Genomic DNA, 27,162 nt, shown 5'->3' with positions numbered 1-27,162 from the left:
GACTCCTCTGTGGCACACAATTACATTATCTCTGCTATTGTAAAGTGCATTCCTTGGGCACTCAGTGAAAATATACTTTATACTAGGAAGACGTCTCCCAGGATTTCGAGCCTAAAGTCACTTTTTGTTGGAATGAAGCAGACAGATTTATCATTTGGCAATCCTAGTAGAAAAAGACTTGAGACAACTATTTCCTTTAACAAGAGAAAAAAAAACCAGTTCTACCTCTGGTTTTAAGAGAGTATCTTACATCAGAACAAACTTCCTGTCTTGGAACAAACAATAAAAATTGGACACAATAAGAAAAGAAACAATAAATAAAAACACCTATTTAAAGGCACTGGAGAGAAACAAAGTCAACCAGAAATAAGAAAAAAATATACCAAGGTGAGCTCTTCTTTCTCTGCATCTTTTACTCCTTGAGGCACTCGATGATTAACAGTTTTAAAGGTCAAAAGCTAAATAAAAGCAGAGGCTTAAAGCTTGATTTAGTCTCACTGGGCTAGTAATATAAAAAGGAATTCAGAGATAACAAGGAGCTCATCACTTCATGGGAAATGCCCTGAAGAAAATGGAACTATGGAGAAGTGAAACCGTCTATCTGCTTGGCTTTTGGCCTCATACTATATTACACAATGATGAAGGACCCTACTTTGAAGAACCTTAGCTTGTTTTCTGTGTATATACCTGGGGCTTTTCAACTCTTTGTTTGGACCTAGCCTCCAGATACCTGAGATTTGTAAGGGGTATACCTAATACAAGCCCTCCCTTTTTTGCATGTGTAGTTCAAGGTGAACTAACACACCATGGGAACAGCAGTAAGGGAAGCTCAAGATTCTTGAGAGCAGTGTCTGATGATGAACGGACTAAATGTATGAGGAAGAAAGAGCAGCAGATTTTGAGAGTGAGGGTCTGGCTGCACTGGTTCTGTTTGCCCTGGAAGCCCATTCATTGGTGTCTCGGGTTGGAGACTCTACCAAGGACTTCGAAGCACCTCGCCTCTCTTTCATCAGTTTTGACCTTCAGGTAGGAGTCAGCAACCTTTTCTTGTAGAGGTCAGTTAGTAATATTTACAGCTTAATGGACCATGTAGCCTCTGTTGCAACTGCTGAGTTCTGCTGGTGTATTACTAAAGCAGCCAGAGACAAAAAGTAAATCATTGGGAATGGCTGTGTTCCAATAACATTTTATTTATGGACACTGATATTTAAATTTCTTATAGTTTTCATGCATGATGAAATATTCTTCTTCTTCTGATATTTTCCTCCACCATTTAAAATTTAAAAAAACATTCTTCACTTGCAGGCTGTACAAAATTGGCCCGTGGCTGGTGTTTGCTGACCCTGTCTTAGGGCATCAAGTCCTTCCTGATATTCAGAATCCTCAGGAGATTCAGTACTCTTTTCCCATAACAACAGTATTATGGTAATATGGGGTTTCGGGGAAATATTCTGCAGACAATCTGTTCCTGGAATCAATTTCAGCCGCTTAATAACCACCTCGTCATCAAGGAAGAGAAGATGGCTTGTCGGTTTCGTGGTTATTCTCAGTGTTTGCTCCAGAAATAACTTGCTTGATTTTTCTCCTTCTTTAAGTGGCAGACACTGAACATGAATGAGAAATGATTTAATATGATGTACTGTTCTGCCAAGAAGGGAATGTGGAATGAGACATGATTTTTTGGTTGTTGTTGAAATTTTACCATTGTTAACGAATGATTTCTACTTATGAACAAGTCTAAGACTTGACTAGATTCTTTCACACGTTCAGTAATGAAGTAAGTGACTGGCTGTCTGGCTGAAACAGCACTACGAATACCGACATTTATCCTTTCTCTATGAGTCGAGCCAGAGAATAGTCTGAAATATGAGGAAATTAAAACAGAAAGACAGGGGAAATGACAATAAAATGATAAAGGCATTTGATAATACACATCCAACTGTGAGTAAGGTTGTTATAGTTCAGAAATTTACATGAAAGTTAAAAAATAACTAGAAATTCACCCCCAAGATTATAATCAGTTTACACAAGTCTTTTTAATTCAAATGGGAAAGTGTTACAAATGCATTTCAGGTGTCTATAAGGACACCCCAGTTCCAAGACATGTTTCCAACTTTGGAAAAGGAAAATCAAAGCTGATGTGTATAGCAAATTTGGGAAACGATTTCCTTGCCTCTATCAGAAACTGCATTCTGTTTCTTCCCTGAAAGAGTACTTCTAACAAAGGAATTAATTCTGCAGAGTTTCTCTAACAAAAAAAGCTTAAGATGAAGCATACCAGTATGGGGGCAAGAGGTTGCTTCAGAGAAGATACCTTCAGAAAGCAGTGGAGTATTTGAGTGAAAAGACTCACAACTGGCTCCCAAATAATTATAAACTTGTCCAAGTCAAGCAAGAGTTTTAGAAAAGCTATTAATTGATAGGACCAGTAGATGGCATCAATAAGTCAGGATAGACTCAAGGCTCAAGGAAAGAAAAAGGGCAATTTGGTAACTCCTTACTTTCATGTCTAACCCTTCTGTCTAAGCTAGTGCTATTTGCCTCCCTGATCCTATCTGACACTCTGAGCTACTGCTTCAATTTTAGTCCACACTCAGCAAAGGTCCATGAGCACATGCTGAGGGACTTAGGACAAAAAACCCAGTGAAATGATGTGATCAGAAGAGAGTTATATTTACCATTATAATTTTCCTGCTTCTGTCCCCATGCTCATTTTCCTTTCTTCCTCCCTCCCTTCCTCCATCTCTTCCTCTGTACCTTAGGTGCAAATATCTGACTTATATTCTGCTCACCATCATCACAGTTTGAAAATCCCTCTCTCTCTTTTTTAAAAAATTTTCCCTCTTTTCCTGGACTTCCAAACTGATCTCCCCATAGGTATTTACGGAATGTAGTTGATATCTATGCTTGACATTTTACATATGTAAAATATGTAATGTTTTGTGCATGTATATATTTTTAATTTTTATGAAAAGTATTAGATTGTTGATTTTTGTTTCTTGTCTTTCCTTTTTCACTCAACAATATGTTTCTCAAAAATGTTCAAGTTGCTGTTACTTCTAACTGCCACCTACTATTATTCCATAGGATTTACCTGCTATATTTTAATTGGCTATTCCTTTAGTGATGGACAAAACTAGACCTTGGTTGTTTGGGGGTAATCTTCTATTTTTCTCTTTCCTTCTCTCAGGGCATGGTCAGACTTTAGAAAAAATACATTTTGTAAAACAGCTTTTAAAAATGTGATAAACAGTGAATAAAACTGAGGAAACATGGTGTTTGTTGGGAAAAGCATTCTCAGTCTCTGCTACATATTGGCTCGGTTCCTTTAAGACTTCTAGAAGAGCTTTCTGATTCTCATTATTACTAATTTTTACATTTTTTACCAAGTACAAGTATAAAAACCAAGGAGATATTTGAATTTATTCCACTCTTAGATTTATTTTCTCTTGTTCTAACAATGTATTTTGAAGAGAGAACAAAAATGAGAATGTTACAAAATTAACATAACTGGTTTGTGTTTTATAATCAACATCATGGCTATTTCTAATCTTACTCCCCTCTACATATATAACAATTTTTAATGGAAAATGCAGCATTAAACACTGGTAAACTATCTGTGCCAGACAGACAGGCAATACCATATTCTTTGATGGTACAAACTGAACTGTGCTCCTCTAAATTCGTGTTGAAGTCCTAACTCTCCACGTGACTGTATTGGAGACAGGGCATTTAAGGTGATTAAAGTTAAATGAGGGCACAAAGGCAGAACCGCAGTTCTCTAGAGCTGGTACTCTGATAAGAGGAGGAGGACATACAGAGTGTACTCTGCACCATGTGAGGACCCAGCAGGACGGCAGCCTTCTGCAAGCCAGAAGGAGGGCCCCCACTAGCATCTGACCTACTGGTACTCCGATCTCAGACTTCCAGCCTCCAGAACTCTGTGAAAATAAATTTCTGTTGTTTAAGCCACTCAGTCTATGATATTTTGTCATGGAAGCCCAAGCTGACTCATGCAAAGGCGCAGATAATAAATATTTCAGGCCTGTGTGCGAGGACCAGCATTACAAGGCTTACTCCGGAATGCCTTTCTAAGAAGGTGACAGTTGGCTGAGAAATCAATCATGAGCAGGATCCAGTTATGCAAAACTCAAGGTGGTCCTGGCAGTGAAAACAGTAAGTGCAAAGTCCTCAAGGTGGCAGAGGTGGCATCCAGCTTGTGGCAGGGGTTCGGGGGGCTCAGGACAACAACAAAAGGACCAGTGTGTCTGGCTTAGAATCTGGTGTAAGAGTGTGAGATGTATGAGATAAGGAAGGATAATGAGGAGGGTGAGAACTTGGAAAGGAACTTGGATTTTAGCCTAAGGGTTGTGGGACACTTTTGGAGTGTGTGTGTGTGTGTGTGTCTGTGTGTGTGTGTGTTTAACTTTGTATTTCTTTGGAACACTTTAAAGTCTGAAAGTAACTTGATCTGATTTATGTTTAAAAAAATCACTTTGGCTACTAAATGGAGAGGAAACTGGGAGTCTAGTTAGTAGACAATTGTAAACTTGGAATATCGATGCTGGAAAGCGTGGGTAGATTTCAGACATTATTTACATGCTAAATCATCAGGATTTGTTGATAGATTATGAATAGAGGGCAAGAGAAAGACAGGATGACACATAGTTTTTTGGTTTCAATAACAACAAGAGGGGTGGGAAAAATAGAGAAGGAATAGCATCTTTTTCGAGGGGAGGGAGGCAAGAGTTTATTTTGGAAATGTTGCATATAAGATGCTTATTAGAAATGCATGGAATTACTGTGCATGTAGTTATATATACAAGTCCACATCTCAGTAGAGAATGGAGGTTGGTGTGTTACCTTCAGCATAGAGACGGAAGAAAAGCCATAAGACTGAGTGGAAGCCCTTAGAGCAGGAGTGAGCAAGAGAAAAGAGAAAAAGAGGGCCCAGGATTGAGCATGGGGGCATTTATAGGCTGAGCAGTGGAGGAAGAGCCATCAAAGGGCACGAAGAAGAAGCTTCTAGGAAGGTAGGAAAAACACTTACCACAAGATGGCAGTCATTTTGGAAAAGGTCAGAGAAGGGAAAAAAGGCCAATTGCTTTGAATGCTGATAAGAAGTTGTGAAGAATGAAGACAGATAGTGACCATTGGATTTGTCAATGGAGGTGGTCAGTGGACCTGACAAGAGCTGTTTCTCTAAGAGAAGAGGATGGAAGCCCCAATGGACCATGTTGAGGAGAGAGTGAAGGTTTGGATTTGGAGGTTAAGAAGGAAATAAGATGAGCACTGAACTTGCCTCATAAGATCTGAGACTGAAGTTGATCTCTGTCATGTACTAACTGAACCATCTGGGAAAAATCACTTAATTTCTTTGAATTTCATTTTGCTTCTCTGTAAATTGGGGATAAAATGCTACACACAAGGGTAATTATGGAGATTAAATAAAACAATGTAGGCTAAGTGCACATAATGGACAAGTATTTATCTTTTCCTCTCATATTCTCTTCCCTTGATCTAACCCTTCTGTAGGTAATGAATGTTTCCAATGTAAGGATCCACAGGTGGCCTTAGCAAGTGCCACGAAACTCGGGTTGTGAGTACAGAAACTACTAAAAAAGACTTTGCTGCTCTAGTTTCCTCACCTGTGCTTGAGGTGCAGTAAGTATAAAGGTCTATACCTTGGTCTCTGAGGGCCACCAACCTGAGAAAGCAGGAGGATATTTGCAACATATCCCGACAACTCCACTTTGGATCTATCAAAACGTTCTGATCTAAGGTCTATCCACGTCTCAGATGGACTTTCCTACAGTCTATGAGTGACAAGAGAACATGTATAAGTCAAGGATGATGCACTTTCACCCAGAAAAGCAAGGTTGGCATTGTCAAGTGGAAATCTGAGGATTTCTAGGAGCTTGTAGTATGTTGCTATCTAATTGCATTGCACATGCCCTTACCCCCATAGTAGAAAAATGGGTTGAGAGGAACCATCCAGTGGTCTTCCTTGAGTCTTCTACAGTGCTGCTTCCCCCAGGAGATTCTGTTTCCTAGAAAGTCACACTGATGTCACAGTCAAAAGAAAGTGAGTTATAATGGAAAAGAATATAAAAAAAGAAATGTATATATATATGTGTAACTGAGTCACTTTGTTGTACAGCAGATAGTGATACAACATTGTAAATCAACTATACTTCAATTAAAAAAAATAGAAATAAACTTTTAAGGAGATAGAAAAAAAAAAAAAAGAAAGTGAGTTATTCCAGTTGAGGGACCTGCCAACATTTTACCTTCCTTGAAGCATGTCTCCTTCTTTCTCTGTCCTTCTCCACCCCTGCGCCTGTCATCAGGAAAAAATATTCTCTTTAAGCTTCATAATTAAAAAATGCTTTACTAATTAAAATATTTGTTTGTGTAATAACAATAACTAATTACACCCAGCCTGATGAGTTGTATATCACATTTCAGCCAAGTAGAACTCAAAACAGCTGAGCTATTAAATCCTGATAAGTGATAATGGAAAAGACTGCACAGCCTTAACCCTAGTGATGCTACCAGCAGCACTATAATTATAATTTCCTCTTTCATTAAGGACCATAATTTGCCATTGATTTTTATGTAAAATGCCATTGACTTCAATGGGAATTCCTTATGCATAGCAAAGGGAAAATATGGCCTTTGTTATTTCCTGAAATGTTTCTAAAACTTTCATTCTTTACGGTATGATTGGATGCCATATCACACAAATTTTCATCTTATTCTTTATATTTTATCTTCTGTTAGAAAATATACATAAAGTTACTACAATTCAGCTTAGAATGTTTGTCATTTTTGAAAAAAGTTAGTCTAGGATCATGTTCCCAAGAGAATTATAACACAAGTCATGTCTGTATGAAGATAGATTTAAGTTCAAAAGAACAATCTTTACGGAATCTACAGAATCCCTTTTCCCAATTTCATGACACATTTTGCCCTGTTTTATTGTTGTTTTTGTTTATTTGTGCATATGTCTGTGTGTGTGTGTGTGTGTATTGATAATGTCTGAAGTCTGTGAACTTCCTGGGTTATTTTTACATGGGACATGAGACATGTTAGAAAGAAGGCAAATTCCCTTTTCCTCCCAACTACCCACTCACCATTCCAGACAGCCATCCTTCCACAGCCCCACCTCCTGGCTCCTCTTAAGACTAAACACAGATCCTTGCACCTAGATGTCTTTTATTACAAGGGCGCAACCACAAGCATGGTGCCAAAAATACTATAATGACCATCAAGATTTTGGTTCATTTCATTTGCTATCAAAGCATAGAGCTGAAGAATGGTAACATTATATTCTTGTCAGTATTCTTTATGTCCCCTCCCTCTTTTACTTTTCTTTTTTCTTTTCTTTTTCCTTTCCTTTCCTTTCCTTCCCCTCCCTCTCTCCCTTCCTCCCTCCCTTCCTTCTTCCCTTCCTTCCGTCCTTTCTTGCTTTCTCTCTTTCCCTTTTCCCCTGGTAAGTGCTTGATTCTCACTATTGAGAGAATTATACACTGTCACCTTGTTAGTTAAAGCCAAGGCAGGAGTAATCGTCACTGTGCGAGGCAGCACCCGCTCTCTAGAGCTTACTGACCATCGTATAAGAAGATCCTGGGGATTACTGTTGGCTCTGGATCCCACCTTTAGGAGTGATGCTGGCTCCAGGCCCATGCACTGTGTGGGGGGAAGTGGAACATAGTTCTCCCTTGCTTATGATTTTCTAAAACAAAGCATGTCCATGCAGTTCAGGGAAATGTGGCTTCATGAGCGTGTATCAGTCCGGGTATGCACAGATTTCAGCCCTGCCACTGTCTCAACAATGAATGGGGACAAGTTACCCAAACATTCTGGGCAAAGTTACTGACTATTATTACAAGCTAAGGGTTAAGAATCAAGTGACTCTAAGGTCTTAGGTCATCAGCTTTTGTTGTTTAACAAACGAATCAAAAATTTAGGTGTCAAACAATTTATTCCTGCCCATGGGTGGCCTGGGGGTGAACAGATCTAGGGTGAGTGCAACGGGAGGCTCTGCTTCAAGCTGTGGATGCCGCTGGAATTGGCTGCTCTCAGAGAGCTTGACCCAGATCTGCTCCATGTGCGTTTATTCTGGGCCCAAGCTGAAGGGGCAGCAGCTAACTCGGGGGAAGCTCTTGTTAGGGTGATATCAGAGGCACAGTGAGTAAGCACAATTTCCCAAGTGCCTGCTCAGCCTTGTTTTGTGTCACATCTGCTAACATACTGTTGGTCAAATCAGGTGGTGTGGCTTTTCCTGAAGTGGGGCATGGAAGATAAACAACTATTTGTTAACAATGAGATTAAAAGCAGAATTAATTTTCTCTAGATAGTTATGTTTCCATTTTATATATTGGTACCTTCAGAGAGGAGGGCTTCAAAAGAATACATTTTGGGGGGAATTTCTAAAATTGTGGAGATGGGGTGTTGAGAATAAATGAAAAACAAGGCTTTCAAAATATGAATTAAATAAAAACCATGGAAAATTTCCCTGTAATGATTTTAGTGTTTCTTTCTTTCTTTTAAAATTTTTTTCAATTGTTTTGATAATATTCATGGACTAGGTAAATCATTAGAAGCTGTGCTAATGGGTCCAGAGAAGATAGATGTACACAAGAAATTTGGAGTAGAATTTAAGAGTGAAGCGTTAGTATCCCATTTTATATAATGCTGTCTTATCAGAAACAGCAGCATAGCAAATATTAATTTTCACAGAATATATAATCATTTGTACAAAAATATAACTTTATTTTCTTATAGCTGATCTTTATTTCTATTTCAAGCCATATCCCATCTGACGACAGGGAAGGTTTTTCTTTTCCTCCTTACACTTGCAGGTAAATTCAGCCCAATTCAGGGATTCTTTTGAAGATCATTTCAAGTTGTTTTTTTTTTTAACAACTTTTTTGGAGCATAATTGCTTTACAATGGTGTGTTAGTTTCTGCTGTATAACAAAGTGAATCAGCTGTATATATACATACATCCTCATATCTCCTCCCTCTTGTGTCTCCCTTCCACCCTCCCTATCCCACCCCTCTAGGTGGACACAAAGCACTGAGCTGATCTCCCTGTGCTATGCAGCTGCTTCCTACTAGCTGTCTATTGTACATTTGGTAGTGTATATATGTCCATGCCACTCTCTCGCTTTGTCACAGCTTACCCTTCCCCCTCCCTGTGTCCTCAAGTCCATTCTCTATGTCTGAGTCTTTATTCCTGTCCTGCCCCTAGGTTCTTCAGAACCATTTTTTTGTGTTTCTTTTAGATTCCATATATATGTGTTATATGTATAACATATGTATATGTTCTATATAGGGTATTTGTTTTTCTCTTTCTGACTTATTTCAATCTGTATGACAGACTCTAGGTCCATCCACCTCACTACAAATAACTCAATTTCATTTCTTTTTATGGCTGAGTAATATTCCATTGTATATATGTGCCACATCTTCTTTATCCATTCATCTGTTGATGGACACTTAGGTTGCTTCCATGTCCTGGCTATTGTAAATAAAGCTGCAATGAACATTTTGGTACGTGACCCTTTTTGAATTATGGTTTTCTCAGGGTATATGCCCAGTAGTGGGATTGCTGGGTCGTATGGTAGTTCTATATGTAGTTTTTTAAGGAAGCTCCATACTGTTCTCCATAGTGGCTGTGTCAATTTACATTCCCACCAACTGGGCAAGAGGGTTCCCAGCATCTTGTTGGGGCATGCTGGAGCTCTGTAGGGAAGCCTTGAGTATTCTTCTTGGGTATTTCTATGTAGCTGCTCTGTCTGCTTTCCCCCATGACTCCAGTAGGGTAATGCGACACATACCTCTCTGCCCATAGGTCCTCAGTTTATTGTGTTGGCATTTGTTCATTCTTCCCCAGGGACTCTGAGGCTATAGGCAGGGCATAGGCCACCTGGCCAGTTACTAAGGCCCCTTCTTCTCCAAATCTTTTTTCTTCCATACTTGGATGATTTTTATTAAGTGGGCCATGGAGACAGAAGTAAAGGGGTTTCCCCAAGTTATTTTAAATATTTCTACTGTTTCCCATGGATTTACCAAAGGACTGGGCTTTTTGACCTTTAAAACCAGAATTTGACATTTTTCTTCTCTCATACTTCTTGCCCTTGAGGCGATGAGCTACCCTAAGGAAAGATGATCACAAGAAAAAAGGAAGGAAGAGAGAGAATAACACGCCAGTTAATATCTCACCATATCATCACATCTCAGCGGTCTTAGGAGATGAGAAAATTATACTTTAACAACAATAATGGTTTACAGTGGTAAGACTTCTCAGTGTTTTCAAGTATTTTCACAACATCATCTCATTTAATTCTCACAATGACCCTCTGGGGTTGAGCACATTTGCAGCTCTGGAAGTGTGAATATATTTCATCACTTAATGAGCTGTGTCTCCTGGGACCGACGCTTTAGCAGGGTTAGGAAATACAAGTATCCGTGAAGATGGAGACACCCTAGGGAAAATGCTGCACCTTTTCATACATCTTTCTTTTTTATTTGTAAATTTGAAATTGCTAAATAACACTGGATATTTATTGAGTCTTTGCCAGCTGTACAGAAAGATGCTTCTATTCACAGATATTTAGCCTGTCGGAAAACTTCAAGGATTCAACATAAAAGGCACAGTTATTTAAGTTCACATGCTTTCTCCTCTAATTTATGCTTGCCCACTATATTAGCTTACAAATGGGGGTGTCCCAGTTGAACCTACCCCTAGATTTGGAGGGGCTGGTCCGTTGACATGTTGGCTCCCATATCCTCCATTTGGCTTTTGTGGATATGAGGTAGAGCAGGTGGCCTCTGAGAAAGAAACTTCATGAAAAATCCTGTTATAGAAGTAGGAGAGACAAGAAAATGGAATAGGATGAAGCAAGCAGTAAGATGAAAAGGATTAATTGTAAAGTAGTCTGTTCCCTGGTCCTGCCCCTTTGACTAGTTCGGAGCTTTAGAGAAAGAGAGCTGTAATGAAACAACTGAAGAGAGCTTTCCTTGGGAGGGACTTTGTGAGATTTTTGCTTTAGATCCTAGGTGGTAAAATATGCAGAATGGGGTGTTCTCTCAGTTTCTGCCTGGAGCAGCCTAACTTCATCTTAGCCAACACTCAAAGCTATAATTGTAAGTAAAGCCTAATAGTTTTCATGGAAGTCCATCCTGGGTTCAGCCTCCTGCATAAGTATGGAGACTAAAAAGGCTGCAAAGAAAAACTGAAAGAAAAATGTTGCTTAGCATTGTAAATCATTATAGGGCACAAGCCCATCAGAGTTTCATAGAAAGGAAAGCAAGTCATTCTCTTGCTGCAAAGACTGGTATTTAATAGAGCCTAGTTTAAATCCTGTGCCCACAATGTATTTATCACACTTGCCGTGTGATCTTAGGCAAGTAATTAAACTTTCTGTGGCTCAGGTCACTCATCTCTAAAATGGAGATAATAAGAACAACTACTTCATTGTTTTTTTTTAGGATTAAATGAGGATATTTAGGAACTGGACAATTTGTGGTTTTAGGGAAAATATGGCCCTGTATTTCTATCATTATAAGGAGTTGGACACATTTTCCTTCTTCTTTCCTCCCTTCCCTCCTTCCTCCCTTCCTTCCTTCTTTCCTTCTTTCCTTCCTTCTTTTACTCCCTTGTTCCTCTATTTATTTGAAATTACCATCTTTCATCATTTTTCTGATCAATTAAGATTGTTTTGATTGGCTCAGTTGACCCCTCAAATATTACTGATATTTCTCAATTTTATTTCCATACTAAAAAAATAAATTTTTTATTCTGGTATAATTTTAGATTTATAGAAAAGCTACTAAGATACTAAAGAGAATTTCCCACATACCCTTTACCTAGTTTTCCCTAAAGTTAACATCCTACCTAATCAAGGAACATTTGTCAAAACTAAGAAATTAACATTAGTATATGACTATTATCGAAACTAAACGTTCTATTTGGATCTCACCCATTTTTCCATAAGTGTAATTTTTCAATTACATGATCCAATGAAAGTTACCACATTGCATTTAATTACTTCTATTTTTAAGAGAAAAAGTACCTTCGTAAAATATAAATATCCAGAAAAAATAAAATCAAACTCTATCAATTTGTTTATAACACAATTTTGATAAATTAGGTAGTAAAGTGACAAGAAATTAGAAAGTTTTGACTTTTAAATCCCATTAATATAACTGTATTCTTTCTATATATAATGTGCCAACCCTCTTTTATAATTCTAAAATGCTGGAGAAAATAAGTAGTGTAATCCCAGAAAATAAAATTGCTTATTTAGTCAGTATCTTTTAAGGTAACTTTCAGGAGAGATATGATATATACTATATATGCTATTTATTATATATAGTCATTTAAGCATTTGAACTTTAGTTTTATTGGGATAAATGCTACTTTTTTAGTTTTAATTTATATAACTATGAATAATAAAAATAATATACAAATTATCTTATTAGGTCATAATTTGGCATTAATTTAATTTTTGGTACTTAAATACTGGGTGACCTTGGTAAAGTTACTTCTCTGTGCTTAAATTTGCTTATACAAAGATAAAGAGATTGATTTAGATGGACTCAAAGGTCCAGTTGACTCCAGAAATCCTCTACCTATGTTTTACTTTGGTATGTTTTTTAAAAAGTAGCAACTCCATGAGACAGGTAAGGCCTGTGGCCCATTGGGGTTAAATGATTCATGATGTCACCCAGTGAGTAAGTGGCCAGCTCCGAGGCAAAATAAGGCCTTAGGACTGCAAGACCAGTGTGCATTCCATCCCATGGAGTCCTCTTCTGTGAAATACTTTAGAAACACACATACACATAGCTCATTAGAGATGGAGAAACACATTTATTTAAAAAAACCAAAAAGAGCTCTGGATTACTCACTCCATAGCAGAATTTTGCTTCATTTACCTCAAGATTCAGAACTGTTACAATTGTTTTATTGTTGTCAAGGTTATTTCCATGATTTTGTTTATTTTTGAGAAAATAATCTTTCATTTAGCCCATCTAGATCTTAGTCTTTAGATCTAGATAAAGACACTCTATGACTAATATTTTTGGAAGGGAAGTTGAAAAGTACAAAAATTAAATACCTTTGACATCATCACCCAAGAGACCAGTGTTTCACCACTGATGAGACGGCAATTCTCTGAGTTTACTCCTGTGTACATTCTTAATCCATTGCTAATGCCCCTCTGCTTTTTGCCTGGTCTCAGCACTCTAGTTGCAAAGCATTACATAGTTAACTGTGTAATGTTAACTTTACAGTTAAAAGAGACACTCTTTTACTTTCCCTGAAGGTCATGAGTGCAATAGTGGGGCACTCCTATTACTGGGAAAACAAGGAACTAGTTGTGTTTTCAAATGCCCATTTGGGTTCTCATTTTCCACAAAAGCAAATGAAGATCTAAATTCTGAGGCTTGTGTGGGATGCACTTGGGTTTCATTATGGCTGATGGACTGATGCATTCATGCAATCTGTCTTTCTTATAAAGATGTGCGGTTCATCGCAGAGCAGTGGCACTAATGAGCCTTCCAAACAACCAGGACCACACTCTTTAATAAGGACTGGAAAATGAGACCTACGATTTTTTGCTTGTCAGAGAGAAAAAGGAATATGAGAAATATATGGAGTCCTGCCTTATGTAAATTGGTACTTGCCTTTCCAAATGACATGTTTTCTAGTAAAGTACACAAAGATGCCTTAGCGGGTACTGGAGAAAGCCATAGGGTCTGCTGGTGTGCAGCAAATAATCATAAAAGATCTGAAGTTGGGCTGCAGTGAAGTGGGAGTAGAAGGAAGTAAAAGCTGTTGTGTATTATTTTGTCTTTCTAAAGATTCCCTTATTCCCATAATAATAAACCATAATTTTGACTGCAGGAATGCTACCAACATTTCAGGCATTCTATAGAGTCTGCCTAACTATATACTAAAATGAACTATGGCTGACTTAACCTGATAATTAATTGTTTATCAATTGAATGGGGCTTTAAATATACAGAGGTATGAGGATAACCAGCAATTAAAGGTCATTTGTCCAAATGAAAAATAGGAGATCAGAGGGGACCACATTGCCAGCACCCAGTTTAATCCTCAGTTTGAAGACAGAATCTTGATTTTAGCTGAAGAAATGCTTTGGGCAAACTCTGTTAGAGAAATGCGATTTGGATGCCTATCATCTCATACAGTGGATATAGGTTGTTCAATCTGACAAATGGAGAAGAATATTAAAAGAACAAACACAGAGTCAAATTCTTTTAGAGATCAGGAACTAGCATTATGTCCATTTACTGACACTCAAAATATGGTCCTTGTAGCACAAAAAGTCCCTGAATGCTTCAGGGTAACTCTAACCAGTCTCAATTACTGATCTATATTATACTTTAAGACTAGCTCCTGAGTTAGGTGTAAAAAGCTGCAATTTTTTTCTCTTCTGTACTGGGAAACATGAAAGAAAAAAGATGTGTGCAATATTTTCAGCAGGCTAAATACGAAATACTTTATACAATGAAATATTAAAGGTAATCATTTCTTATTTCTTTTCATCTGAGCATGATTTAAAAAGGGAAGAGTGTGATTATATTTTTGTATAGGATGGAGCAGAATTTCTGGGTAATCTTATGCTCAGCTTTACTGCTTTATTGATAAGAAAGGAGGATGTATGGATGTATATTTTATGAGTAATGCATTTATTAAGCACAGACTGTACATAATGCATTAGGCTTTATGTGAAGTGCATTGGATTTATCTTTATTTTAGAGTATATTTAAAAAATGTTTTACTGTATCTATTATAATCCCTTTATAGCTAAGATGTCCCTTCATGGTAATAGTGGTTTAAAATCTTAAGAGTAACTTGTGAGATGATAGTCAAGGGAAAAAGGTCACTCGGGCATGCACAATTAATAATTAACATCTCATGTCTCCCCATTTCCCTCCTTTCCTTGAACAATGCTTCTTTTTCTCCTGTAATCTTCCAGTCAGTCAAGTTCACTGACAAATTTGTGAAGAAAGTAAGATGATTATAAATAGTAGGAGATATAAACAGATCTAAAAATAGTTTCTAGAAGTAGAGTCAAATGTCTCAGTCCAACAAAAGCAGCCTAAAGTTTGAGAGTGTGTCATGTTCTCTGACAAAAGGAAGCATACTCCTGATTGCTCTTTGTTGAGAGCAAACAACATCTGCAAGCAACCAGAGTTGGCTTCCACAACCAGCCTTAAAAGGGAGACCATTATACAAATTATGCACCAGCCACCTGTTTTCCCTTAATCACTGCCTGCATATTAGCTAATATATTAGCTCTAAATTTAAGTTCATTCCTAAGGATATGATATTTGGAGATTTTTTCAGACTTTTATAAACTCCTAATTAAAATTTCCCATATATTCTCAAATCTGGCTTGACGTTTGTCAGTTTTAGCATTAACCCGACCACACGGCTTTATCATCTGCAGCATGAATGAGCCATATCCTTTAATGCTGAAATAATCTAAATGGAATAATATGATTCATCCTCCCAATAAAAATTCTCATGGAGCTTTATCATGGTATAGAGATGAGTATTAGAGCCTCTATTTGGATTAAGTTTGTACAACTAGAATGTGCAAAGCTTCCTAATTTTTTTTTCCTGGCTTTGCTATTTATGAGAAGTATATTGCATATGAAAAATGTTTAAATCCATTTAAAACAATCCAAATTACACTGTAGATTTGAGTTGGGACTCTCAGCATCATCTATTTGCTGAATCAAACAATATTAAGGTCATCTTAGAATTACACTTTCCTGACCAACCTGACCCACAGATTTCAAAACATCATAAAATGTCATATTAACCCAATACGGTGTCTGTTATTCACAATTTAATACAAAGAAAGAGATGTCTAAGAAACACTAGACCTGATTGCAAGATTCTGAATTGTCTCATTCACCTGGTCTTCTTCCCTACTGTTCTTTAGTATAAATTCTGACTGAGATCAACAGGAGAGTACATGTCATCATTGAAAAGGAAATCTGTCGGCTATTTCCATCACCGTTTCTGTAACAATGATTTTTTTTCTAGATCCTTATAATAATGTCCAGTGTTAGAGGACATCAGGTTGTTCATAGGCCTGCCTGTTGTCAGCACATTTCCAGTGTGTTAAATTCCATGGGGGCCAACACTGCCTGTTTTACTTACCATCAGCTACTGGCTGACACAGTGACTGGCACATATTAGGTACTTAGTCCATATTTATGGAAATGTATGAATGAATGAATGAATGATGTAGCTGTTCTCTGCCTCAGGGTGATTGTGTAGAATAGAGGTCTGTTTCATTTACTCTGTGTAACAAACCCAAAGCTTAATGATTTAAAACAACATATTTTATTGTGCTTAAATAACAAGAATCAGCAGTCTGGGCTGGGTTTGGTAAGGACACCTAATTTCCTTTTCACTCAGTATGGCTGAGGCAGTCCAATGTTTGGGAGCTGGAATCCTCTGAAGACTTCTGAACCATGTGTCTGAAGGTGGGGCTGGGAAGACTCAAATTGCCCAGGGCTAGAACAGCTGGGGTTCCTTGGGCATTTCTCCTTCGCTCAATGTGGTCTCTGCTGAATTAACTCTTCATTATAACTCGTCTCTTATACAGTGATTCAGGACTTCAAAGGCATGAGTCTCAATAAGGAAACAGAGGCTGAATTGTCTTTTGTAACTTGGCCTAAGAAATCACATAGCATCATTTCTGCTGTACTCTATCAGTGGAGATAGTCACAAAGGTCCACCCAGATTAAAGGGGAAGACACATAGACCTCACGTCTCCATGAAGGAGCGTGAATGTCATATTTTAAGAAGAATATGTGGAATGGATTATGTAAGGGTGCAGACGTTTTTGGAAAAATACTATCTGTCACAATGCTCAATCTTGTGTTATTATTTTACTTGGAGAGCTAGGAAGATTCTTAATCAGAAACTTACAAATCCCTTTTTTCTAGAGATGAAAAATAGCTTAAGTGAATAAATAAAAGCTTAACTGAATAATAATATTATTTTCAAAAACCATTTAGAACATTGGCAAATGTGAATTTCTCATTTTATGTTTCTAGGAAGATGAAAGATTATCTATATTTTATTAACCCTGAAATACTTTAAGTTTTGATTATTGGTCAATTCCAGTTTTTAGAAGTGGAGAAAATGAAATAAAAGCATTCAGAATCTACTTTCTTATTATCTGAAGACTGTGAAGTACAATATTATCTGAAGAACATGAAAATTTGATGGCAAACTTCAGAATCATTTTCTACTGTATTATTAGCCCAGTTCCAACCCAATCCTTGAAAATATGTCATAATCCTGTGATAGTCTGCATTATTATTATTATACCCTTGGGCTTTACACAGGTCAAATCGTATTGCACAGATCTTAGTGTCTCTGATCAGAAAAAAAATTCTTTATTAATTATATTATATTTATATAATTATATAAATAATTATATTATCTACAAATATATTACCACAATTAGAGTCTAGAATAGCATCTGTTAGATCATGTTGTAAATAAATGCACTACTTACACAAATTAAGTCACTAAGTCATAATGACTTAGTCCACTGACACTGATTCCAGTAAAACCAGGGAAGAGTTTTTTAAAGGCTGCCTATCTATTTTCTATTAGTTTTTACAATTTCAGAGGATTCATTTTTAATTGCTCTTAATTTCCACATTTGAAATATGAAATATAGAGGGTTCTCCAATCTGAATTTTAAGCAAAAATCTTTAATAGAAAGGCAAGAGTACTCAAATGATGGCAGAGAGTTAGGTTCAAGTCCCCACCAAACCACAAACTCCGCAACCCAGGCAAATCACTTAACTTCCTGTAGACCTGCTTTTCACACTGAGTAACAGAATAAATGTCTGGATGAATAAATGAAAAACTTATTAATGAGCAGTCCAGGAAGAAAGCTTACAAATTCAAAACCCTAAGAGACTCTCAAACATGGCCAGGGTGCTAGAACCTTAATGAAATAGAGTAAAATGAAGAAAATTGCATTTGTCAGTATTTCTCAGGAAGAAATTGAATGTGGATGAAAGAATGCAGTACTTTGATAAGCCCCTTTGGTGGGGCATGAAACCTCACAAGAGCTGGAAGTGGCATTGTATTTTAAGGTGGCAGGGCTTTGGTTTTGTGGGGTGAAGATTGTGAGGAGTGTTCAAAGTGTTCAATTTGGAGGCATTAATAGAAAAATTGTTAAGCTCTGTCCCAAGGAAATCTCATTCTCTACTTTTCCCCAGTGCTGTTCAACCGTCCCCTCCCTCCCTTCCTTCCTTCCCTTTCCCTTTCCACTAACATTTATTGGCCAATTATTTTGTGCCACTTTACTGTTTTAAGAACTTTCCATATAGTAACCCATTCATAAGTAACCGTTGGACACTTACTTGATGAACATTTATTATCCTGAAGAGGCACTGCGCTGGAGGAGACACATCTGCTGCCTCATTTAGTCAGAGACTTTCACTTTTGTCCTCTTCCAGGTCTTGGGTTTACTGGGATCCTGTGCTGATGAACAAGAACTTCTCTTAGAGCTCAGCTTGTTCACTTCTTCAGGTTTTCCTTGCCGACTCACCTCTTAGGTCCTTGACAGGTTAAACTCCTAGAAACCAAAACACCAAGAATAAAGAAAACAAAAACAGAGGAACAATAACAGAAACCATCACCATTACCACTACAAGGAGGAGGTTAGTTTCTGTGCAAACTAAGGTATTATGTAAGGTGAGATAAAATAGGTATCATGGCATTATGGCCAGAACCATAACAAGAGATGAAACTGGTGAAATGTCAAGATCAAAGACAAAACTAGAATGAAAAATTAGCTATTGCATGGTGCTGAGAGGCAAGGAAAGGAATGGTAGAGATTAGGAAGCTGAGATAATTGAAATGGATGATTACTAAAGTCTGTGAATATTTTTAAGGAACATACAATAATTTCAAAACTACATAGACTCTGGACAAATTAAGTCAGACATATTATGCAAGTATGAGGTTAAAATAAAAATGATAGTTCTTCATGTTTTTCAAGTAAAAACATCTCTCCTGTTGAAAGGGGAAGCCCATCTTATTTTTCTTTACATCCCCAGCACCTAATGTGCTCTTGGCATGCAGTAGGAGGTCAAGAAATATTTGTGAAAGAATTAATGATGAAATTTATTTGTGCAAACATTAAGGATCCATAAGGATGACATTAAAAATCAGGAAGGATTAAAATTTAAATGATTATGTATCAGACTATCACTCGATATCTCAGTAGTTCATAGTGTATAAGTAAAATCTAAAGAAGATTTTCTGATTATTTTGCATATTCACATTCATATTCCTTCTTTTATTATTTATTCCACATCAATCTGTGGTTAACATTTGCCATTAGCCCTGCCTAAAACAGTGATTCTCAACTGTGGGTTCACATCTGAATAACTCTATCTGAATTTCAGAGACTTGATACAGACCTCTGTATTTTTCAAAAGGGTCTTGGATCATTCATGTGATTTCTCCTTGTTAAGAACCACTGGGCTACAATATCTTTTCCCATCTCACACACATGGCCGATCCCCACTTTTTTTTTTTCCTGAGATTTAGCAGATGTTTAATAATCAATATAATAAAAACTTTTAGATTTTCCTTTTTCTGATATTTATGAACAAACACAGATAGGCAATACCAGTCAGAATATATCTGAGAAGCTTAAGGGGCATTGACATTTTAAATGCTGTTATCCTGTATTATAATTCAGGTTGATAGGGACAGACATTGTCCTTTTATTGGTGCACTAACTCTAGCATACCAACATGAAGCTAACGTGTCCTAAGGAAAGAAAAATCCTAGAGTTTTACAGCATTAAATATGGCATGCTACAGAATGAATATGTGAAAACACACTTGGAAATAAACTATTACATTTTAGAAGTGAACTTTTATTTTCAAGAGAAAATTATTTATAAATAAATATATCTATAATATTCTAAGAGACTCACTACCTTACAAGTGATAATCATGTATAGTTTAATTGACTATTTTCAAATTCCTTTTTGGTAGAAGATATAATAAAAATACATCAACCCTTATATTCAGAATCACCTATCAATATCAGCATGATATTCAAAGTTAAATGGTGATTTAATGATGCAAAATATATTTTTATTTTCCAGAATGAGAGGAAGTACTAATTTCAGTTCATAGACTAATATTTCCAACAGATTAAATAGTTCTAATTATATTTATAACATCTAGAAAAGTTGTATAAATACCTTTGAGCTAGGGGGCTTAATTTTACAGTCAGGATTCTGAATAAAATCCATATGCTTGTTGAAAGCATTGTACAGTTGTCTGAAATTTGTCCAGTTTAAAGGCTTACTGGTATAGAGCTGAAGTTAATGCTTGTGATCATGAACTCTGAAAAATAATGAATAAAGAATTTTAGTTCACTAATGGAAAAGTGAGTCTCTAGCTTTTGACTGGTGCAGTGTGGTTGATTTGTATTTCTACTATTACATATGCTTGTGCTTATATTATGAATTTTGCAGCTGTGGTACTAAATGTAAATTTATAGTCATGGATAGTTTGTTTTAGTCATTATTAAACTAGTTTAATGTTTATGATGGATCAAATAAATACTTTGGGACTTCTGTTTTAAACCTAGTTGATGTTCACCTCCTGTATTTTATTCATATTCTTTTAATAGATGTATAATTTCCTAAAATTGTCAAGTTCTAATGATAACAGATATGAGTAAGTTGTGGACTCATCCTTCAAGAACCTAAAGGACTGGTAGATTGATGAGAGAATTTGAAAATTTCTTAAAATTTTGTAATTACAGAAGAATGTACCAACAATTTTTATCCATTAGATTCTCTCTGATTGGTAATTATTTTCTCCTTTTGTTTGAACTAAACTTGAATAATAATTTCTTATGGTTTCATTTTGTTAAGATAAAATTACTGCTGGTCTAGAAGGAGAGAAACCTGTCTTTCAGAACTTTTATAAAAGCTTTTTTCCCTTAATTTTCACTAAGTTAATCTGGAAATTTTATGTCTGAGTTTGAGGGGGAAACATCTATAAAAGATTTCTCCCCTATGGTTGGTTGTAACAGAAATGTCTCCCAGTGCTGTGTGAGCTTCTGGTTTGCTCAGCTTAGAGGCCCCTGACAGTTTTTGCCCAGCCTCATGACGTTCCAACTTAATGCACAGTTAATGCCTAGCTTAGAATTCAGCAACGAACTCAAGGAGATATCCTGTGTCCTTTGTCTTCCTCCCTACCTCCTTTTCAGGACTCTGCCCACAAAGTCAACTGCAACCTCACTGAACTGTCGTGTCTGACTCAATTCTGTGAGCTTGTTCTGCTCTGCTTGGGTTCCCCTTTCCTGTGCCATCCCTCTAGGTAAAAAGGTGGTAATAAGGCTCCTCTTATTTGTTTTCCTTGTCTTAGAAATCAAAGACCTGTACTGCCTGTTGTCTAACGTTTGAAAGTGAAAGTAAGTTGTTTCTTATATGTTTCTGGTGGGAGGGCAGGTTTGGTACTTCTTATTCCATCCTGGTCTGTCTATTGAATCATATAACAAAACTTTAGCTTGTGCTTTGCAGGTCTTTCCTTTTTTAAAAAAAATTATTTCTTTTAACAATCTATTTTCATTATACTTTAAACGTATATCAGTCTGGAACAGAAGGGAAACAAGAAAGAGCTGCTTTGAACCACAACAGTTTAAATTTTTTTTTTTTTTTTTTTTTTTGCGGTACGCAGTCCTCTCACCGTTGTGGCCTCTCCCGTTGCGGAGCACAGGCTCCGGACGCGCAGGCTCAGCGGCCATGGCTCACAGGCCCAGCCGCTCCGCGGCATGTGGGATCTTCCCGGACCGGGGCAGGAACCCGTGTCCCTTGCATCGACAGGCTGACTCTCAACCACTGAGCCACCAGGGAAGACCCAATAGTTTAAATTTTAATGTGTATACAAGTTACCTGGGGATCTTGTTAAAATTCAGATTCTGATTCAGCAGGTATGAGGGCTGAGGGTGTAACAGTCTTCCAGGTGATACCAATCCAAGGACCACATTTTGTGGAGCGATGTTCTGTGCCACAGGAGATTCAACTTTTGGACTCAGACACATTCTGGTTATTGATAACCAGCAAGTTAGATTCACTAAAAGTGCAAAACCAATGAAGAAAGATCAAAGCAGCCCAGGCAAGGAAAGAGACCTTTGTCTCTTTTCTTCTCCCTTCCCCCTACCTCAACCCTGACGGAGTTGGTATTGAAAGGGGCACTAGAAAGAGATGACTCAGAGAAAGATCATGTCTTACCTTTACCTGCTGAGACCAGAGTCAGGGTTCCAGCTCAAGGATCTGGCAAACAGCTGGCAGCATGTAAAACCCTAATAGATTTGAATTAAACTTTTAAATACTGAAAGTGATAGAATTGGCCCAAGATAACATCAAAGCGCAGGAAGATTATACAGAACATATCTGAAAGCAGTGATTAGAGAACAGAGTTATTTCATATTTATTCTTCTCCATATTAAGACTGCTTGACAAAGTGGTTATGTTTATATAACACTTGCCTTGAGAAAATTTTTCAAGCACATTTTAAAGTCTGGATAAAAATGAAATAATAAATGTTATGCAAACTATTTTTAAATGTTACCACAGAACTGTGTTTATACAATTAAAGATTTGAAATAGTCTCTTTATCCAGAGCAAAATACACACACACACACACACACACACACACACACACACACACACACACACACACCAATTTTTACAATAGAGTCAAGTCACCATTTTTATGAGTGGCATCTCCTGCCATCTGCTCAAGGTTGGTCGCTTTACTTCTAATGTGTTTACTTTCTGGAATGCAGACTTGTTCGGCTTGAAAGTTATTGGGCGATGCAGTGAAATCTAGGTAATAGAAAACATCCGATGTAAGGCTGATTAACTCTACAGAGAAAAGATATTTTGGGAAACTGCACAGGCAATAGGATTGGATGATTTTGTAGAGGCATAAATTGAATTACAATTATTGCCAAAGGCAAGCAGCACCATTAGAAAGCACATCAAAACGGTAACCAAACCAGACACACTGCCAGCGTTTTTAATGGGCGTATCAACTCTCTGTGGAGATGTTGAGAAATAACTTGATGAGACTTTTTCTGCTGTGTTTGGGAAAAGGGAATTCTTAAGATGTACATTATATTGGTTTAGAAAACAATGCATGTTTTTGAAGCTTAAGTGAGCAAACTCACAAAAACTTGTGAACAAGCATGTGTGTGCCCACACACACCCACGTGCACACATGCACACACACAGGAAACTTTAGGTGTGCTTATCTTTTTGATATTCAAGATAGACTATTTGCCCGTCAGGCTTCAGCCAGAAAGTTGTATTTCTTAACAACTCCCCAAAGAGAATTTCAGTTCTCTTTCATAACTCTGACATTTGAAACCATTTTTCAACATTTCTACAGGAAAAAGGGAAAAGATAACTAAAGTCTGGTTAAATGGATCTGCTCTTGGGCTTGACTTCAGTCCCAACTCCTCTGTGAGAATTTTTCTGGCCATTTCAGCAATAAAAAAAAGATCTATTCCTCCATCATTTTAACTCATTAGCCTTTTATCTATATCACTTGTCATTTAAATACCACTTAGTGTCAATAATAATTTTTTCCTGTGTTATTTCCCCAAATAGCTCTTCAAGGACAAGGAACTTGCTGTCTGGGGGGTATCTCATGGTACTTTCCAAGATGCCAACACACAGTAAGTATTTAATAATAATAATTGCCGTTTACTGAGCTTTAAGTATTACCTGCTAGATACTGCTACGTTACATCTAACACTTCAATTAATTCTTATGGTAACTTTGTGAGGTAGCTATATTCTCCATTTTCTAGATGAGGAAACTGAGGCTCAGAGAGGTTAAAGACTTGTTAGATGTAGGCATTGGGTCAGAGTTTAGCTCTGCTCCAAAGTTTTTTTTTTTTTTTTTTTTTTGCTCCAAAGTTTTTATTCGTGTGATATCTAGCCTTCCTTGTACCCACTATATGTATTAACTAATAAGTCAGGAGATCAGATTCTAGGTCCAGCTCTGCCTCTAAATAGGTCACTGATGTCATATTAGCCACTTTATCTTTATCAGCTTCAGTTTTCCTTGCTATAAAACAAACCTAAGTCCATAGAACCTGCATATGCACTTCCAGAGAACTAACATTTATTGAGTACTTATTATGTACCACAAACTATACTAGTCAACTTCTTATGTACATTCATCTCACTGAATCCTCCCAATGCCCCTAAATACATATATTAATATATCTCTTTTGTAGTTGATGAAAGTGAGATCTGAAGAAGTTAAATGAATTACTCAAAGATACTTGGTCTGAAAATGACGGAGTCTGGGTTTGAACCTGACCCTAAAATCATTGTCCTTCAACTCCGCCGTGCCAACAACAGGAAGAAAAGCTGCTGTTGAGTTAATAATGATGTAGACAATTAATTTTCTACTTTGGGAGGAAGGATAAACATCATTAATGCCCTGTATTCCTCTATTAGTGATCAGATAACTTTAAAAATATTCTCCATGTCAGAAATGGGTAGTTTAAGCAGAAGTTAATCATGTCAAAGTGGTTGTAATAAAAAAGATGCAAAGCTATCAATATATCTGTCTCTAGATACAATTGGAATTTTTATCACCTTGGAAATTCAGCAAAGTGTAGACAATGTTTCAAATATCTACTTCAGGCAAATATTATATGAATATCTTTGAAGCAATTAAACTCGTTTAATTTTCCAGTTTACAACTACTATTTGTAGGTATCTCCAATGTGGTAGCATGTTTAGTATGCCCTCCTAAAGGCATGTAGTAAAGTGATTATCCTCCCTCTCAATCTAATAGTCAAGGGCTTCCCTGGTGGTGCAGTGGTTGAGAGTCTGCCTGCTGATGCAGAGGACACGGGTTCGTGTCCCGGTCCAGGAAGATCCCACATGCCATGGCGCGGCTGGGCCCGTGAGCCATGGCCGCTGAGCCTGTGCGTCTGGAGCCTGTGCTCCGCAACGGGAGAGGCTGCAACAGTAAGAAGCCTGCGTATCGCAAAACACAAAAAACAAATAAAAACAATCTAACAGTCTAACTTTTTTTTTTTAACTGCTGGATATATTTTTTAGAGCCACTAATTACTCAGAGATGGATTTGGTATTGCTATTGTTTGTCTATTTTACTCACCCTAATCTGGCATATGACCTGCTCTCTGCCTCACACCCCCATTTCATTATAGGGTATTACATCTGAATTCAGAGGGGTGAGATGCATTTATGCTTCTGTTAAAATAGTGTAGACTCGGAAAAGCAGTTTCCTTTTTAGGGGGAAAGAATGAACAAAACCATAACTATTTCTCCCAGGGTGTGTCCCAGTGCAATTTTCACCTTGAATGAAACCTTTAAGTCAAAATCTGCAAATGGTGCCAGAAACTTTTTGGCTTAATACTATACAGCAGTTAAGACTATTATTATTTTCCTTTTCTTCAAATAAGTTCACAAATCTGGTAATTACCAGGAAGTTGTTATTTTTTGCCTTTACGTGAATACACTTTATTTAGCATTACGGTGGTTCTGTAAGAGAGCGCTTTTAAAATATGTATACAGAGGAGTTTTTTCTATCACATGAAGGTCATCCTTGTTGCTTATCCAACTTCATTGGAAAAGTCTTTTGTGCAACTGAAAAATAGAGAATGTGCTTATTTCAATTTCTCCCCGGGTCCTGACAGTGAATTTCTCCTCAAGGTGATATTAAACATAGAAAGTGAAGTGCTGAAGCAAAACTGGCCAAGAGTTAATTTGGATCTTCGTGTCAGCATAGTTGAGATAATCTGAATCATATGCAGTTCTTAAGGACTGCTGAAGACCCTTAGTGAGCCAGAGCTTGAGTTCCTCTGACAAGCATATTGAGAAAATGTTTATGGTACCTGGAAGTGAGGAAGCTCCTGTCGCACTAGTTAAATTTGGAAAAATACCAAGAGCGCAAGTTTTTTATAGGCCAACCATGCAGTGTCTGCTTGCGTCAAGCCTGACCATGAACAATATTTTAGCCATAATTTATCTCTTGTGAAATCAGTTCACAATAAATCTTATGAAAAGTTGAGCACAGCTCTGTTCTCTTCTACTGCTTCCAGGCTGATGTATTAGACTACTGGAATACGTCACTTAGCAGGTTGAATTTATAATCTTCTAGCGCTCTACTGACTGCTTTTTGCAGAACTTGATATATCTCTGCTGCCTATCATTAAAATGATCAATTTCTTATTCATTCTTGAAAGCATGTGATGCAATCCCTACCACGGGTTAAGCGTAGTAAACAATCTTCCAACTAAAGTTACTGAGGGAGGGAGGCATATCTTTAATTAATATAGCTGATCCTATAAAGAGTGCTCTTGGAAACTGTGCTGATTTCCTTTTGCGGAGAGTGATTTTGAGACTTTAAAAAGTAATTGAATATTTTACTCCCTTTAAGTACTCTGAGACATCTAAAATGGACAAGGCTATTTAGGAGCCACATTATGAAAAATAACACATACTCCATAGTCACAGTGGAATACTTTTGTGCATTTTCAGTCTGCTACCTTTGCAGAATACACATCAACAATCAAAACATGTCTTTTCTGTTTTCTGGGGTTTTTTTTTTTTTCTCTTTAGTTTTACAAAGAGATACTAGAACTAATAAGTAAACTCCATATTGCATTCTGAGAGAATATATTTCTAACTGTGGTCAATATATTTCCTGCTGTGTTAGGTTAATAGCTCCTTTCCGTTGTTTACTCCAGAAAACGGACCCCAGCAAGCATGTATGGTGGGAGTTACAGCAACAGTGGCAGCAACATAAATAGCTGTGGTAACTTTTTTACACATGAGGTTATTACATTTTCATTTTTTAATAACTGAATGTATTGAATACATAAGAATAAAGTTAAATCTTGAGAACTGTATACACTTTTTAATTATTACTTTGAATTCAGCCATTCTTAATGAATGTGTTTTTTTTTTTAATATCAAAGTAAGAAAATTCCTTCAAGCCATTGAAATAGATTGAATTCTGAATCCTGTTTCTGATGTTCACAGTAGGCAAA

This window comes from Lagenorhynchus albirostris, chromosome 2 (genome assembly GCF_949774975.1).
Source record: "Lagenorhynchus albirostris chromosome 2, mLagAlb1.1, whole genome shotgun sequence".
In the NCBI taxonomy this organism is placed as follows: domain Eukaryota; kingdom Metazoa; phylum Chordata; class Mammalia; order Artiodactyla; family Delphinidae; genus Lagenorhynchus; species Lagenorhynchus albirostris.
The sequence above is the reverse complement of the archived record's forward strand: the minus strand, read 5'-3'. Positions refer to the sequence as shown.